We start from the raw sequence: 13,369 nt of genomic DNA, 5'->3' as shown, positions 1-13,369 counted from the left end.
ATCTAGTGTTTCTATCTTTATCTAGTGTTTCTATCTTTATCTAGTGTTTCTATCTTTAACTAGTGTTTCTATCTTTAACTAGTGTTTCTATCATTATCTAGTGTTTCTATTTTTAACTAGTGTTTCTATCTTTAACTAGTGTTTCTATCTTTATCTAGTGTTTCTATCATTATCTAGTGTTTCTATCTTTATCTAGTGTTTCTATCTTTATCTAGTGTTTCTATCATTAACTAGTGTTTCTATCTTTAACTAGTGTTTCTATCTTTATCTAGTGTTTCTATCATTATCTAGTGTTTCTATCTTTAACTAGTGTTTCTATCTTTATCTAGTGTTTCTATCATTATCTAGTGTTTCTATCTTTAACTAGTGTTTCTATCTTTATCTAGTGTTTCTATCTTTATCTAGTGTTTCTATCTTTATCTAGTGTTTCTATCATTATCTAGTGTTTCTATCTTTATCTAGTGTTTCTATCTTTATCTAGTGTTTCTATCATTAACTAGTGTTTCTATCTTTAACTAGTGTTTTTATCATTAACTAGTGTTTCTATCTTTAACTAGTGTTTCTATCTTTATCTAGTGTTTCTATCTTTATCTAGTGAATCTATCTTTAACTAGTGTTTCTATCTTTATCTAGTGTTTCTATCATTATCTAGTGTTTCTATCTTTATCTAGTGAATCTATCTTTATCTAGTGTTTCTATCTTTATCTAGTGTTTCTATCTTTATCTCGTGTTTCTATCTTTATCTAGTGTTTCTATCTTTATCTAGTGTTTCTATCATTATCTAGTGTTTCTATCATTATCTAGTGTTTCTATCTTTATCTAGTGTTTCTATCTTTATCTAGTGTTTCTATCATTATCTAGTGTTTCTATCATTATCTAGTGTTTCTATCTTTATCTAGTGTTTCTATCATTATCTAGTGAATCTATCTTTAACTAGTGTTTCTATCTTTATCTAGTGTTTCTATCTTTATCTAGTGTTTCTATCTTTATCTAGTGTTTCTATCATTATCTAGTCTTTCTATCTTTATCTAGTGTTTCTATCTTTAACTAGAGTTTCTATCATTATCTAGTGTTTCTATCATTATCTAGTGTTTCTATCATTATCTAGTGTTTCTATCTTTATCTAGTGTTTCTATCTTTAACTAGTGTTTCTATCTTTATCTAGTGTTTCTATCTTTAACTAGTGTTTCTATCATTATCTAGTGTTTCTATCTTTATCTAGTGAATCTATCTTTAACTAGTGTTTCTATCTTTATCTAGTGTTTCTATCATTATCTAGTGTTTCTATCTTTAACTAGTGTTTCTATCATTATTTAGTGTTTCTATCATTATCTAGTGTTTCTATCATTATCTAGTGTTTCTATCTTTAACTAGTGTTTCTATCTTTATCTAGTGTTTCTATCATTATCTAGTGTTTCTATCATTATCTAGTGTTTCTATCATTATCTAGTGTTTCTATCTTTAACTAGAGTTTCTATCATAATCTAGTGTTTCTATCTTTATCTAGTGTTTCTATCTTTATCTAGTGTTTCTATCATTATCTAGTGTTTCTATCATTATCTAGTGTTTCTATCTTTATCTAGTGAATCTATCTTTAACTAGTGTTTCTATCTTTATCTAGTGTTTCTATCATTATCTAGTGTTTCTATCTTTAACTAGTGTTTCTATCATTATCTAGTGTTTCTATCTTTAACTAGTGTTTCTATCTTTATCTAGTGTTTCTATCATTATCTAGTGTTTCTATCATTATCTAGTGTTTCTATCATTATCTAGTGTTTCTATCTTTAACTAGAGTTTCTATCATTATCTAGTGTTTCTATCATTATCTAGTGTTTCTATCATTATCTAGTGTTTCTATCTTTATCTAGTGTTTCTATCTTTAACTAGTGTTTCTATCATTATCTAGTGTTTCTATCATTATCTAGTGTTTCTATCTTTATCTAGTGAATCTATCTTTAACTAGTGTTTCTATCATTAACTAGTGTTTCTATCTTTAACTAGTGTTTCTATCATTATCTAGTGTTTCTATCATTATCTAGTGTTTCTATCTTTATCTAGTGAATCTATCTTTAACTAGTGTTTCTATCTTTATCTAGTGTTTCTATCATTATCTAGTGTTTCTATCTTTAACTAGTGTTTCTATCATTATCTAGTGTTTCTATCATTATCTAGTGTTTCTATCATTATCTAGTGTTTCTATCATTATCTAGTGTTTCTATCTTTAACTAGTGTTTCTATCATTATCTAGTGTTTCTATCATTATCTAGTGTTTCTATCTTTATCTAGTGAATCTATCTTTAACTAGTGTTTCTATCTTTATCTAGTGTTTCTATCTTTATCTAGTGTTTCTATCTTTATCTAGTGTTTCTATCATTATCTAGTGTTTCTATCTTTAACTAGTGTTTCTATCATTATCTAGTGTTTCTATCTTTAACTAGTGTTTCTATCTTGATCTAGTGTTTCTATCTTTATCTAGTGTTTCTATCATTATCTAGTGTTTCTATCATTATCTAGTGTTTCTATCTTTATCTAGTGTTTCTATCATTATCTAGTGTTTCTATCTTTATCTAGTGAATCTATCTTTAACTAGTGTTTCTATCTTTATCTAGTGTTTCTATCTTTATCTAGTGTTTCTATCATTATCTAGTGTTTCTATCTTTAACTAGTGTTTCTATCATTATCTAGTGTTTCTATCATTATCTAGTGTTTCTATCTTTATCTAGTGAATCTATCTTTAACTAGTGTTTCTATCTTTATCTAGTGTTTCTATCTTTATCTAGTGTTTCTATCTTTATCTAGTGTTTCTATCTTTATCTAGTGAATCTATCTTTAACTAGTGTTTCTATCATTATCTAGTGTTTCTATCTTTATCTAGTGTTTCTATCTTTATCTAGTGTTTCTATCTTTATCTAGTGTTTCTATCATTAACTAGTTTTTCTATCTTTAACTAGTGTATCTATCATTAACTAGTGTTTCTATCTTTAACTAGTGTTTCTATCTTTATCTAGTGTTTCTATCTTTAACTAGTGTTTCTATCATTATCTAGTGTTTCTATCTTTAACTAGTGTTTCTATCTTTATCTAGTGTTTCTATCTTTAACTAGTGTTTCTATCATTAACTAGTGTTTCTATCTTTATCTAGTGTTTCTATCTTTAACTAGTGTTTCTATCATTATCTAGTGTTTCTATCATTATCTAGTGTTTCTATCTTTATCTAGTGAATCTATCTTTAACTAGTGTTTCTATCTTTATCTAGTGTTTCTATCATTATCTAGTGTTTCTATCTTTAACTAGTGTTTCTATCATTATTTAGTGTTTCTATCATTATCTAGTGTTTCTATCATTATCTAGTGTTTCTATCATTAACTAGTGTTTCTATCTTTATCTAGTGTTTCTATCTTTAACTAGTGTTTCTATCATTATCTAGTGTTTCTATCATTATCTAGTGTTTCTATCTTTATCTAGTGAATCTATCTTTAACTAGTGTTTCTATCTTTATCTAGTGTTTCTATCATTATCTAGTGTTTCTATCTTTAACTAGTGTTTCTATCATTATCTAGTGTTTCTATCATTATCTAGTGTTTCTATCTTTAACTAGTGTTTCTATCTTTATCTAGTGTTTCTATCATTATCTAGTGTTTCTATCATTATCTAGTGTTTCTATCATTATCTAGTGTTTCTATCTTTAACTAGAGTTTCTATCATTATCTAGTTTTTCTATCATTATCTAGTGTTTCTATCATTATCTAGTGTTTCTATCTTTATCTAGTGTTTCTATCTTTAACTAGTGTTTCTATCATTATCTAGTGTTTCTATCATTATCTAGTGTTTCTATCTTTATCTAGTGAATCTATCTTTAACTAGTGTTTCTATCATTAACTAGTGTTTCTATCTTTAACTAGTGTTTCTATCATTAACTAGTGTTTCTATCTTTATCTAATGTTTCTATCTTTAACTAGTGTTTCTATCATTATCTAGTGTTTCTATCATTATCTAGTGTTTCTATCTTTATCTAGTGAATCTATCTTTAACTAGTGTTTCTATCTTTATCTAGTGTTTCTATCATTATCTAGTGTTTCTATCTTTAACTAGTGTTTCTATCATTATCTAGTGTTTCTATCATTATCTAGTGTTTCTATCATTATCTAGTGTTTCTATCTTTAACTAGTGTTTCTATCATTATCTAGTGTTTCTATCTTTAACTAGTGTTTCTATCATTATCTAGTGTTTCTATCATTATCTAGTGTTTCTATCATTATCTAGTGTTTCTATCTTTATCTAGTGAATCTATCTTTAACTAGTGTTTCTATCTTTATCTAGTGTTTCTATCTTTATCTAGTGTTTCTATCATTATCTAGTGTTTCTATCTTTATCTAGTGAATCTATCTTTAACTAGTGTTTCTATCTTTATCTAGTGTTTCTATCTTTATCTAGTGTTTCTATCTTTATCTAGTGTTTCTATCTTTATCTAGTGTTTCTATCATTATCTAGTGTTTCTATCTTTAACTAGTGTTTCTATCATTATCTAGTGTTTCTATCTTTAACTAGTGTTTCTATCTTTATCTAGTGTTTCTATCTTTATCTAGTGTTTCTATCATTATCTAGTGTTTCTATCATTATCTAGTGTTTCTATCTTTATCTAGTGTTTCTATCATTATCTAGTGTTTCTATCTTTATCTAGTGAATCTATCTTTAACTAGTGTTTCTATCTTTATCTAGTGTTTCTATCTTTATCTAGTGTTTCTATCATTATCTAGTGTTTCTATCTTTAACTAGTGTTTCTATCATTATCTAGTGTTTCTATAATTATCTAGTGTTTCTATCTTTATCTAGTGAATCTATCTTTAACTAGTGTTTCTATCTTTATCTAGTGTTTCTATCTTTATCTAGTGTTTCTATCTTTATCTAGTGTTTCTATCTTTATCTAGTGTTTCTATCATTAACTAGTTTTTCTATCTTTAACTAGTGTATCTATCATTAACTAGTGTTTCTATCTTTAACTAGTGTTTCTATCTTTATCTAGTGTTTCTATCTTTAACTAGTGTTTCTATCATTATCTAGTGTTTCTATCTTTAACTAGTGTTTCTATCTTTATCTAGTGTTTCTATCTTTATCTAGTGTTTCTATCTTTATCTAGTGTTTCTATCTTTATCTAGTGTTTCTATCATTAACTAGTTTTTCTATCTTTAACTAGTGTTTCTATCATTATCTAGTGTTTCTATTTTTATCTAGTGTTTCTATCTTTAACTAGTGTTTCTATCATTATCTAGTGTTTCTATCTTTATCTAGTGTTTCTATCTTTAACTAGTGTTTCTATCATTATCTAGTGTTTTCTATCTTTAACTAGTGTTTCTATCATTATCTAGTGTTTCTATTTTTATCTAGTGTTTCTATCTTTAACTAGTGTTTCTATCATTATCTAGTGTTTCTATCTTTAACTAGTGTTTCTATCATTATCTAGTGTTTCTATTTTTATCTAGTGTTTCTATCTTTAACTAGTGTTTCTATCATTATCTAGTGTTTCTATCTTTATCTAGTGTTTCTATCTTTAACTAGTGTTTCTATCATTATCTAGTGTTTCTATCTTTAACTAGTGTTTCTATCATTATCTAGTGTTTCTATTTTTATCTAGTGTTTCTATCATTAACTAGTGTTTCTATCTTTAACTAGTGTTTCTATCTTTATCTAGTGTTTCTATCATTATCTAGTGTTTCTATCTTTAACTAGTGTTTCTATCTTTATCTAGTGTTTCTATCATTATCTAGTGTTTCTATCTTTAACTAGTGTTTCTATCTTTATCTATTGTTTCTATCTTTATCTAGTGTTTCTATCTTTATCTAGTGTTTCTATCATTATCTAGTGTTTCTATCTTTATCTAGTGTTTCTATCTTTATCTAGTGTTTCTATCATTAACTAGTGTTTCTATCTTTAACTAGTGTTTCTATCATTAACTAGTGTTTCTATCTTTAACTAGTGTTTCTATCTTTATCTAGTGTTTCTATCATTATCTAGTGTTTCTATCTTTAACTAGTGTTTCTATCTTTATCTAGTGTTTCTATCATTATCTAGTGTTTCTATCTTTAACTAGTGTTTCTATCTTTATCTAGTGTTTCTATCTTTATCTAGTGTTTCTATCTTTATCTAGTGTTTCTATCATTATCTAGTGTTTCTATCTTTATCTAGTGTTTCTATCTTTATCTAGTGTTTCTATCTTTATCTAGTGTTTCTATCTTTAACTAGTTTTTCTATCATTATCTAGTGTTTCTATCTTTATCTAGTGTTTCTATCTTTATCTAGTGTTTCTATGTTTATCTAGTGTTTCTATCTTTATCTAGTATTTCTATCTTTATCTAGTGTTTCTATCTTTAACTAGTGTTTCTATCATTATCTAGTGTTTCTATTTTTAACTAGTGTTTCTATCTTTAACTAGTGTTTCTATCTTTATCTAGTGTTTCTATCATTATCTAGTGTTTCTATCTTTATCTAGTGTTTCTATCTTTATCTAGTGTTTCTATCATTAACTAGTGTTTCTATCTTTAACTAGTGTTTCTATCTTTATCTAGTGTTTCTATCATTATCTAGTGTTTCTATCTTTAACTAGTGTTTCTATCTTTATCTAGTGTTTCTATCATTATCTAGTGTTTCTATCTTTAACTAGTGTTTCTATCTTTATCTAGTGTTTCTATCATTATCTAGTGTTTCTATCTTTAACTAGTGTTTCTATCTTTATCTAGTGTTTCTATCTTTATCTAGTGTTTCTATCGTTATCTAGTGTTTCTATCATTATCTAGTGTTTCTATCTTTATCTAGTGTTTTCTATCTTTATCTAGTGTTTCTATCATTAACTAGTGTTTCTATCTTTAACTAGTGTTTCTATCATTAACTAGTGTTTCTATCTTTAACTAGTGTTTCTATCTTTATCTAGTGTTTCTATCATTATCTAGTGTTTCTATCTTGAACTAGTGTTTCTATCTTTATCTAGTGTTTCTATCATTATCTAGTGTTTCTATCTTTAACTAGTGTTTCTATCTTTATCTAGTGTTTCTATCTTTATCTAGTGTTTCTATCATTATCTAGTGTTTCTATCTTTATCTAGTGTTTCTATCTTTATCTAGTGTTTCTATCTTTATCTAGTGTTTCTATCTTTATCTAGTGTTTCTATCTTTAACTAGTGTTTCTATCTTTAACTAGTGTTTCTATCATTATGTAGTGTTTCTATCATTAACTAGTGTTTCTATCTTTATCTAGTGTTTCTATCTTTAACTAGTGTTTCTATCATTATCTAGTGTTTCTATTTTTATCTAGTGTTTCTATCTTTAACTAGTGTTTCTATCATTATCTAGTGTTTCTATCTTTATCTAGTGTTTCTATCTTTATCTAGTGTTTCTATCTTTATCTAGTGTTTCTATCTTTATCTAGTGTTTCTATCATTATCTAGTGTTTCTATCTTTATCTAGTGTTTCTATCTTTAACTAGTGTTTCTATCATTATCTAGTGTTTCTATCTTTAACTAGTGTTTCTATCATTATCTAGTGTTTCTATTTTTATCTAGTGTTTCTATCTTTAACTATTGTTTCTATCATTATCTAGTGTTTCTATCTTTAACTAGTGTTTCTATCATTATCTAGTGTTTCTATTTTTATCTAGTGTTTCTATCTTTAACTAGTGTTTCTATCATTATCTAGTGTTTCTATCTTTAACTAGTGTTTCTATCATTATCTAGTGTTTCTATCTTTATCTAGTGTTTCTATCATTATCTAGTGTTTCTATCATTAACTAGTGTTTCTATCATTATCTAGTGTTTCTATTTTTAACTAGTGTTTCTATCTTTAACTAGTGTTTCTATCTTTATCTAGTGTTTCTATCATTATCTAGTGTTTCTATCTTTATCTAGTGTTTCTATCTTTATCTAGTGTTTCTATCATTATCTAGTGTTTCTATCTTTATCTAGTGTTTCTATCTTTAACTAGTGTTTCTATCATTATCTAGTGTTTCTATCTTTAACTAGTGTTTCTATCATTATCTAGTGTTTCTATTTGTATCTAGTGTTTCTATCTTTAACTAGTGTTTCTATCATTATCTAGTGTTTCTATCTTTAACTAGTGTTTCTATCATTATCTAGTGTTTCTATTTTTATCTAGTGTTTCTATCTTTAACTAGTGTTTCTATCATTATCTAGTGTTTCTATCTTTAACTAGTGTTTCTATCATTATCTAGTGTTTCTATCATTAACTAGTGTTTCTATCTTTATCTAGTGTTTCTATCTTTATCTAGTGTTTCTATCTTTATCTAGTGTTTCTATCTTTAACTAGTGTTTCTATCATTATCTAGTGTTTCTATCATTAACTAGTGTTTCTATCTTTATCTAGTGTTTCTATCTTTAACTAGTGTTTCTATCTTTATCTAGTGTTTCTATCTTTATCTAGTGTTTCTATCTTTAACTAGTGTTTCTATCTTAACTAGTGTTTCTATCATTAACTAGTGTTTCTATCTTTATTCTAGTGTTTCTATCTTTATCTAGTGTTTCTATCATTATCTAGTGTTTCTATCTTTATCTAGTGTTTCGAATCTTTAACTAGTGTTTTCTATCTTTATCTAGTGTTTCTATCTTTATCTAGTGTTTCTATCTTTAACTAGTGTTTCTATCTTTAACTAGTGTTTCTATCATTAACTAGTGTTTCTATCTTTATCTAGTGTTTCTATCTTTATCTAGTGTTTCTATCTTTATCTAGTGTTTCTATCTTTATCTAGTGTTTCTATCTTTAACTAGTGTTTCTATCTTTAACTAGTGTTTCTATCTTTATCTAGTATTTCTATCTTTATCTAGTGTTTCTATCTTTAACTAGTGTTTCTATCTTTATCTAGTGTTTCTATCATTAACTAGTGTTTTTTATCTTTTTATCTAGTGTTTCTATCTTTAACTAGTGTTTCTATCTTTAACTAGTGTTTCTATCTTTATCTAGTGTTTCTATCTTTATCTAGTGTTTCTATCTTTAACTAGTGTTTCTATCTTTATCTAGTGTTTCTATCTTTATCTAGTGTTTCTATCTTTATCTAGTGTTTCTATCTTTAACTAGTGTTTCTATCTTTATCTAGTGTTTCTATCATTAACTAGTGTTTCTATCTTTATCTAGTGTTTCTATCTTTATCTAGTGTTTCTATCTTTATCTAGTGTTTCTATCATTATCTAGTGTTTCTATCATTAACTAGTGTTTCTATCATTATCTAGTGTTTCTATCTTTAACTAGTGTTTCTATCTGTATCTAGTGTTTCTATCATTATCTAGTGTTTCTATCATTAACTAGTGTTTCTATCTTTATCTAGTGTTTCTATCTTTATCTAGTGTTTCTATCTTTATTTAGTGTTTCTATCTTTATCTAGTGTTTCTATCTTTATCTAGTGTTTCTATCATTAACTAGTGTTTCTATCATTAACTAGTGTTTCTATCTTTATCTAGTGTTTCTATCTTTAACTAGTGTTTCTATCATTAACTAGTGTTTCTATCTTTATCTCGTGTTTCTATCATTAACTAGTGTTTCTATCATTAACTAGTGAATCTATCATTAACTAGTGTTTCTATCTTTATCTAGTGTTTCTATCTTTAACTAGTGTTTCTATCTTTATCTAGTGTTTCTATCTTTATCTAGTGTTTCTATCATTAACTAGTGTTTCTATCATTAACTAGTGTTTCTATCTTTATCTAGTGTTTCTATCTTTATCTAGTGTTTCTATCTTTATCTAGTGTTTCTATCTTTAACTAGTGTTTCTATCATTATCTAGTGTTTCTATCATTAACTAGTGTTTCTATCTTTATCTAGTGTTTCTATCTTTATCTAGTGTTTCTATCTTTATCTAGTGTTTCTATCATTATCTAGTGTTTCTATCATTAACTAGTGTTTCTATCATTATCTAGTGTTTCTATCTTTAACTAGTGTTTCTATCTGTATCTAGTGTTTCTATCATTATCTAGTGTTTCTATCATTAACTAGTGTTTCTATCTTTATCTAGTGTTTCTATCTTTATCTAGTGTTTCTATCTTTATTTAGTGTTTCTATCTTTATCTAGTGTTTTCTATCTTTATCTAGGGTTCTATCATTAACTAGTGTTTCTATCATTAACTAGTGTTTCTATCTTTATCTAGTGTTTCTATCTTTAACTAGTGTTTCTATCATTAACTAGTTGTTTCTATCTTTATCTAGTGTTTCTATCATTAACTAGTGTTCTATCATTAAACTAGTGAATCTATCTTTAACTAGTGTTTCTATCATAAACTAGTGTTTTCTCATCTTTATCTAGTGTTTCTATCTTTAACTAGTGTTTCTATCTTTAACTAGTGTTTCTATCATTAACTAGTGTTTCTATCTTTATCTAGTGTTTCTATCTTTATCTAGTGTTTCTATCTTTATCTAGTGTTTCTATCTTTATCTAGTGTTTCTATCTTTATCTAGTGTTTCTATCTTTAACTAGTGTTTCTATCTTTATCTAGTGTTTCTATCTTTATCTAGTGTTTCTATCATTAACTAGTGTTTCTATCATTAACTGTGTTTCTATCATTTAACTAGTTGTTTCTATCTTTAACTAGTGTTTCTATCTTTATCTAGTGTTTCTATCTTTATCTAGTGTTTCTATCATTAACTAGTGTTTCTATCTTTATCTAGTGTTTCTATCTTTAACTAGTGTTTCTATCTTTATCTAGTGTTTCTATCTTTATCTAGTGTTTCTATCATTAACTAGTGTTTCTATCATTAACTAGTGTTTCTATCTTTATCTAGTGTTTCTATCTTTATCTAGTGAATCTATCTTTAACTAGTGTTTCTATCATTAACTAGTGTTTCTATCTTTAACTAGTGTTTCTATCATTAACTAGTGTTTCTATCTTTATCTAGTGTTTCTATCTTATACTAGTGTTTCTATCATTAACTAGTGTTTCTATCATTAACTAGTGTTTCTATCTTTAACTAGTGTTTCTATCTTTAACTAGTGTTTCTATCATTATCTAGTGTTTCTATCTTTAACTAGTGTTTCTATCTTTAACTAGTGTTTCTATCATTAACTAGTGTTTCTATCTTTAACTAGTGTTTCTATCTTTAACTAGTGTTTCTATCTTTAACTAGTGTTTCTATCTTTATCTAGTGTTTCTATCTTTATCTAGTGTTTCTATCTTTAACTAGTGTTTCTATCTTTATCTAGTGTTTCTATCTTTAACTAGTGTTTCTAACATTATCTAGTGTTTCTATCATTAACTAGTGTTTCTATCTTTATCTAGTGTTTCTATCTTTATCTAGTGTTTCTATCTTTATTTAGTGTTTCTATCTTTATCTAGTGTTTCTATCTTTATCTAGTGTTTCTATCATTAACTAGTGTTTCTATCATTAACTAGTGTTTCTATCTTTATCTAGTGTTTCTATCTTTAACTAGTGTTTCTATCTTTATCTAGTGTTTCTATCTTTATCTAGTGAATCTATCTTGAACTAGTGTTTCTATCTTATCTAGTGTTTCTATCTTTAACTAGTGTTTCTATCTTTATCTAGTGTTTCTATCTTTATCTAGTGTTTCTATCATTAACTAGTGTTTCTATCATTAACTAGTGTTTCTATCTTTATCTAGTGTTTCTATCTTTATCTAGTGTTTCTATCTTTATCTAGTGTTTCTATCTTTAACTAGTGTTTCTATCTTTATCTAGTGTTTCTATCTTTAACTAGTGTTTCTAACATTATCTAGTGTTTCTATCTTTATCTAGTGTTTCTATCTTTATCTAGTGTTTCTATCATTAACTAGTGTTTCTATCATTAACTAGTGTTTCTATCTTTATCTAGTGTTTCTATCTTTAACTAGTGTTTCTATCTTTATCTAGTGTTTCTATCTTTATCTAGTGAATCTATCTTGAACTAGTGTTTCTATCTTTATCTAGTGTTTCTATCTTTAACTAGTGTTTCTATCTTTATCTAGTGTTTCTATCTTTATCTAGTGTTTCTATCATTAACTAGTGTTTCTATCATTACTAGTGTTTCTATCTTTATCTAGTGTTTCTATCTTTATCTAGTGTTTCTATCTTTATCTAGTGTTTTCTATCTTTAACTAGTGTTTCTATCTTTATCTAGTGTTTCTATCTTTAACTAGTGTTTCTAACATTATCTAGTGTTTCTATCATTAACTAGTGTTTCTATCTTTATCTAGTGTTTCTATCTTTATCTAGTGTTTCTATCTTTATTTAGTGTTTCTATCTTTATCTAGTGTTTCTATCTTTATCTAGTGTTTCTATCATTAACTAGTGTTTCTATCATTAACTAGTGTTTCTATCTTTATCTAGTGTTTCTATCTTTAACTAGTGTTTCTATCTTTATCTAGTGTTTCTATCTTTATCTAGTGAATCTATCTTGAACTAGTGTTTCTATCATTAACTAGTGTTTCTATCTTTATCTAGTGTTTCTATCATTAACTAGTGTTTCTATCATTAACTAGTGAATCTATCTTTAACTAGTGTTTCTATCATTAACTAGTGTTTCTATCTTTAACTAGTGTTTCTATCTTTATCTAGTGTTTCTATCTTTAACTAGTGTTTCTATATTTAACTAGTGTTTCTATCATTAACTAGTGTTTCTATCTTTATCTAGTGTTTCTATCTTTATCTAGTGTTTCTATCATTATCTAGTGTTTCTATCTTTATCTAGTGTTTCTATCTTTAACTAGTGTTTCTATCTTTATCTAGTGTTTCTATCTTTAACTAGTGTTTCTATCTTTATCTAGTGTTTCTATCTTTATCTAGTGTTTCTATCATTAACTAGTGTTTCTATCATTAACTAGTGTTTCTATCTTTATCTAGTGTTTCTATCTTTAACTAGTGTTTCTATCATTATCTAGTGTTTCTATCTTTATCTAGTGTTTCTATCTTTATCTAGTGTTTCTATCTTTAACTAGTGTTTCTATCTTTAACCTGTTTCACACCTTCCCCCCGGTACCGGGCGGATAAACGCGTCATTTGCAGGAAACAACGTCTAAGGAATCTTAATATTGAATAAAACTATGAATGTGTTATATCCATGTAACGGGAAGAAACTCAGCTAACTGATCTTTTTAATTTTTTTTTTCAAAAAAAACCCCACAATGCTAGCACTCAGCCTCTGAATTAGCCTCGACGAAAAAACGTAACCTACAAAGGCACATAAACTCACTCAGAACTCCCTTATTACTTATCCTAGATGCACAACCAAACACTCTTTTTTGGTGTCCTGGAGACACTGAATCTAACGGTGCCCTCCTCAACACTCAGTGATAAACATTCGCGACGCTCTAAACGAAAGCGTACATCATCACATGTGGAGCTAAGAAGCTAAACAGTAAATATGGCTTACCTTGGTCAAAAGTGGTCT

The sequence above is a fragment of the Trematomus bernacchii genome, unplaced genomic scaffold (assembly GCF_902827165.1).
Source record: "Trematomus bernacchii unplaced genomic scaffold, fTreBer1.1, whole genome shotgun sequence".
Lineage (NCBI taxonomy): Eukaryota > Metazoa > Chordata > Actinopteri > Perciformes > Nototheniidae > Trematomus > Trematomus bernacchii.
This window is presented reverse-complemented; position numbering follows the sequence as displayed.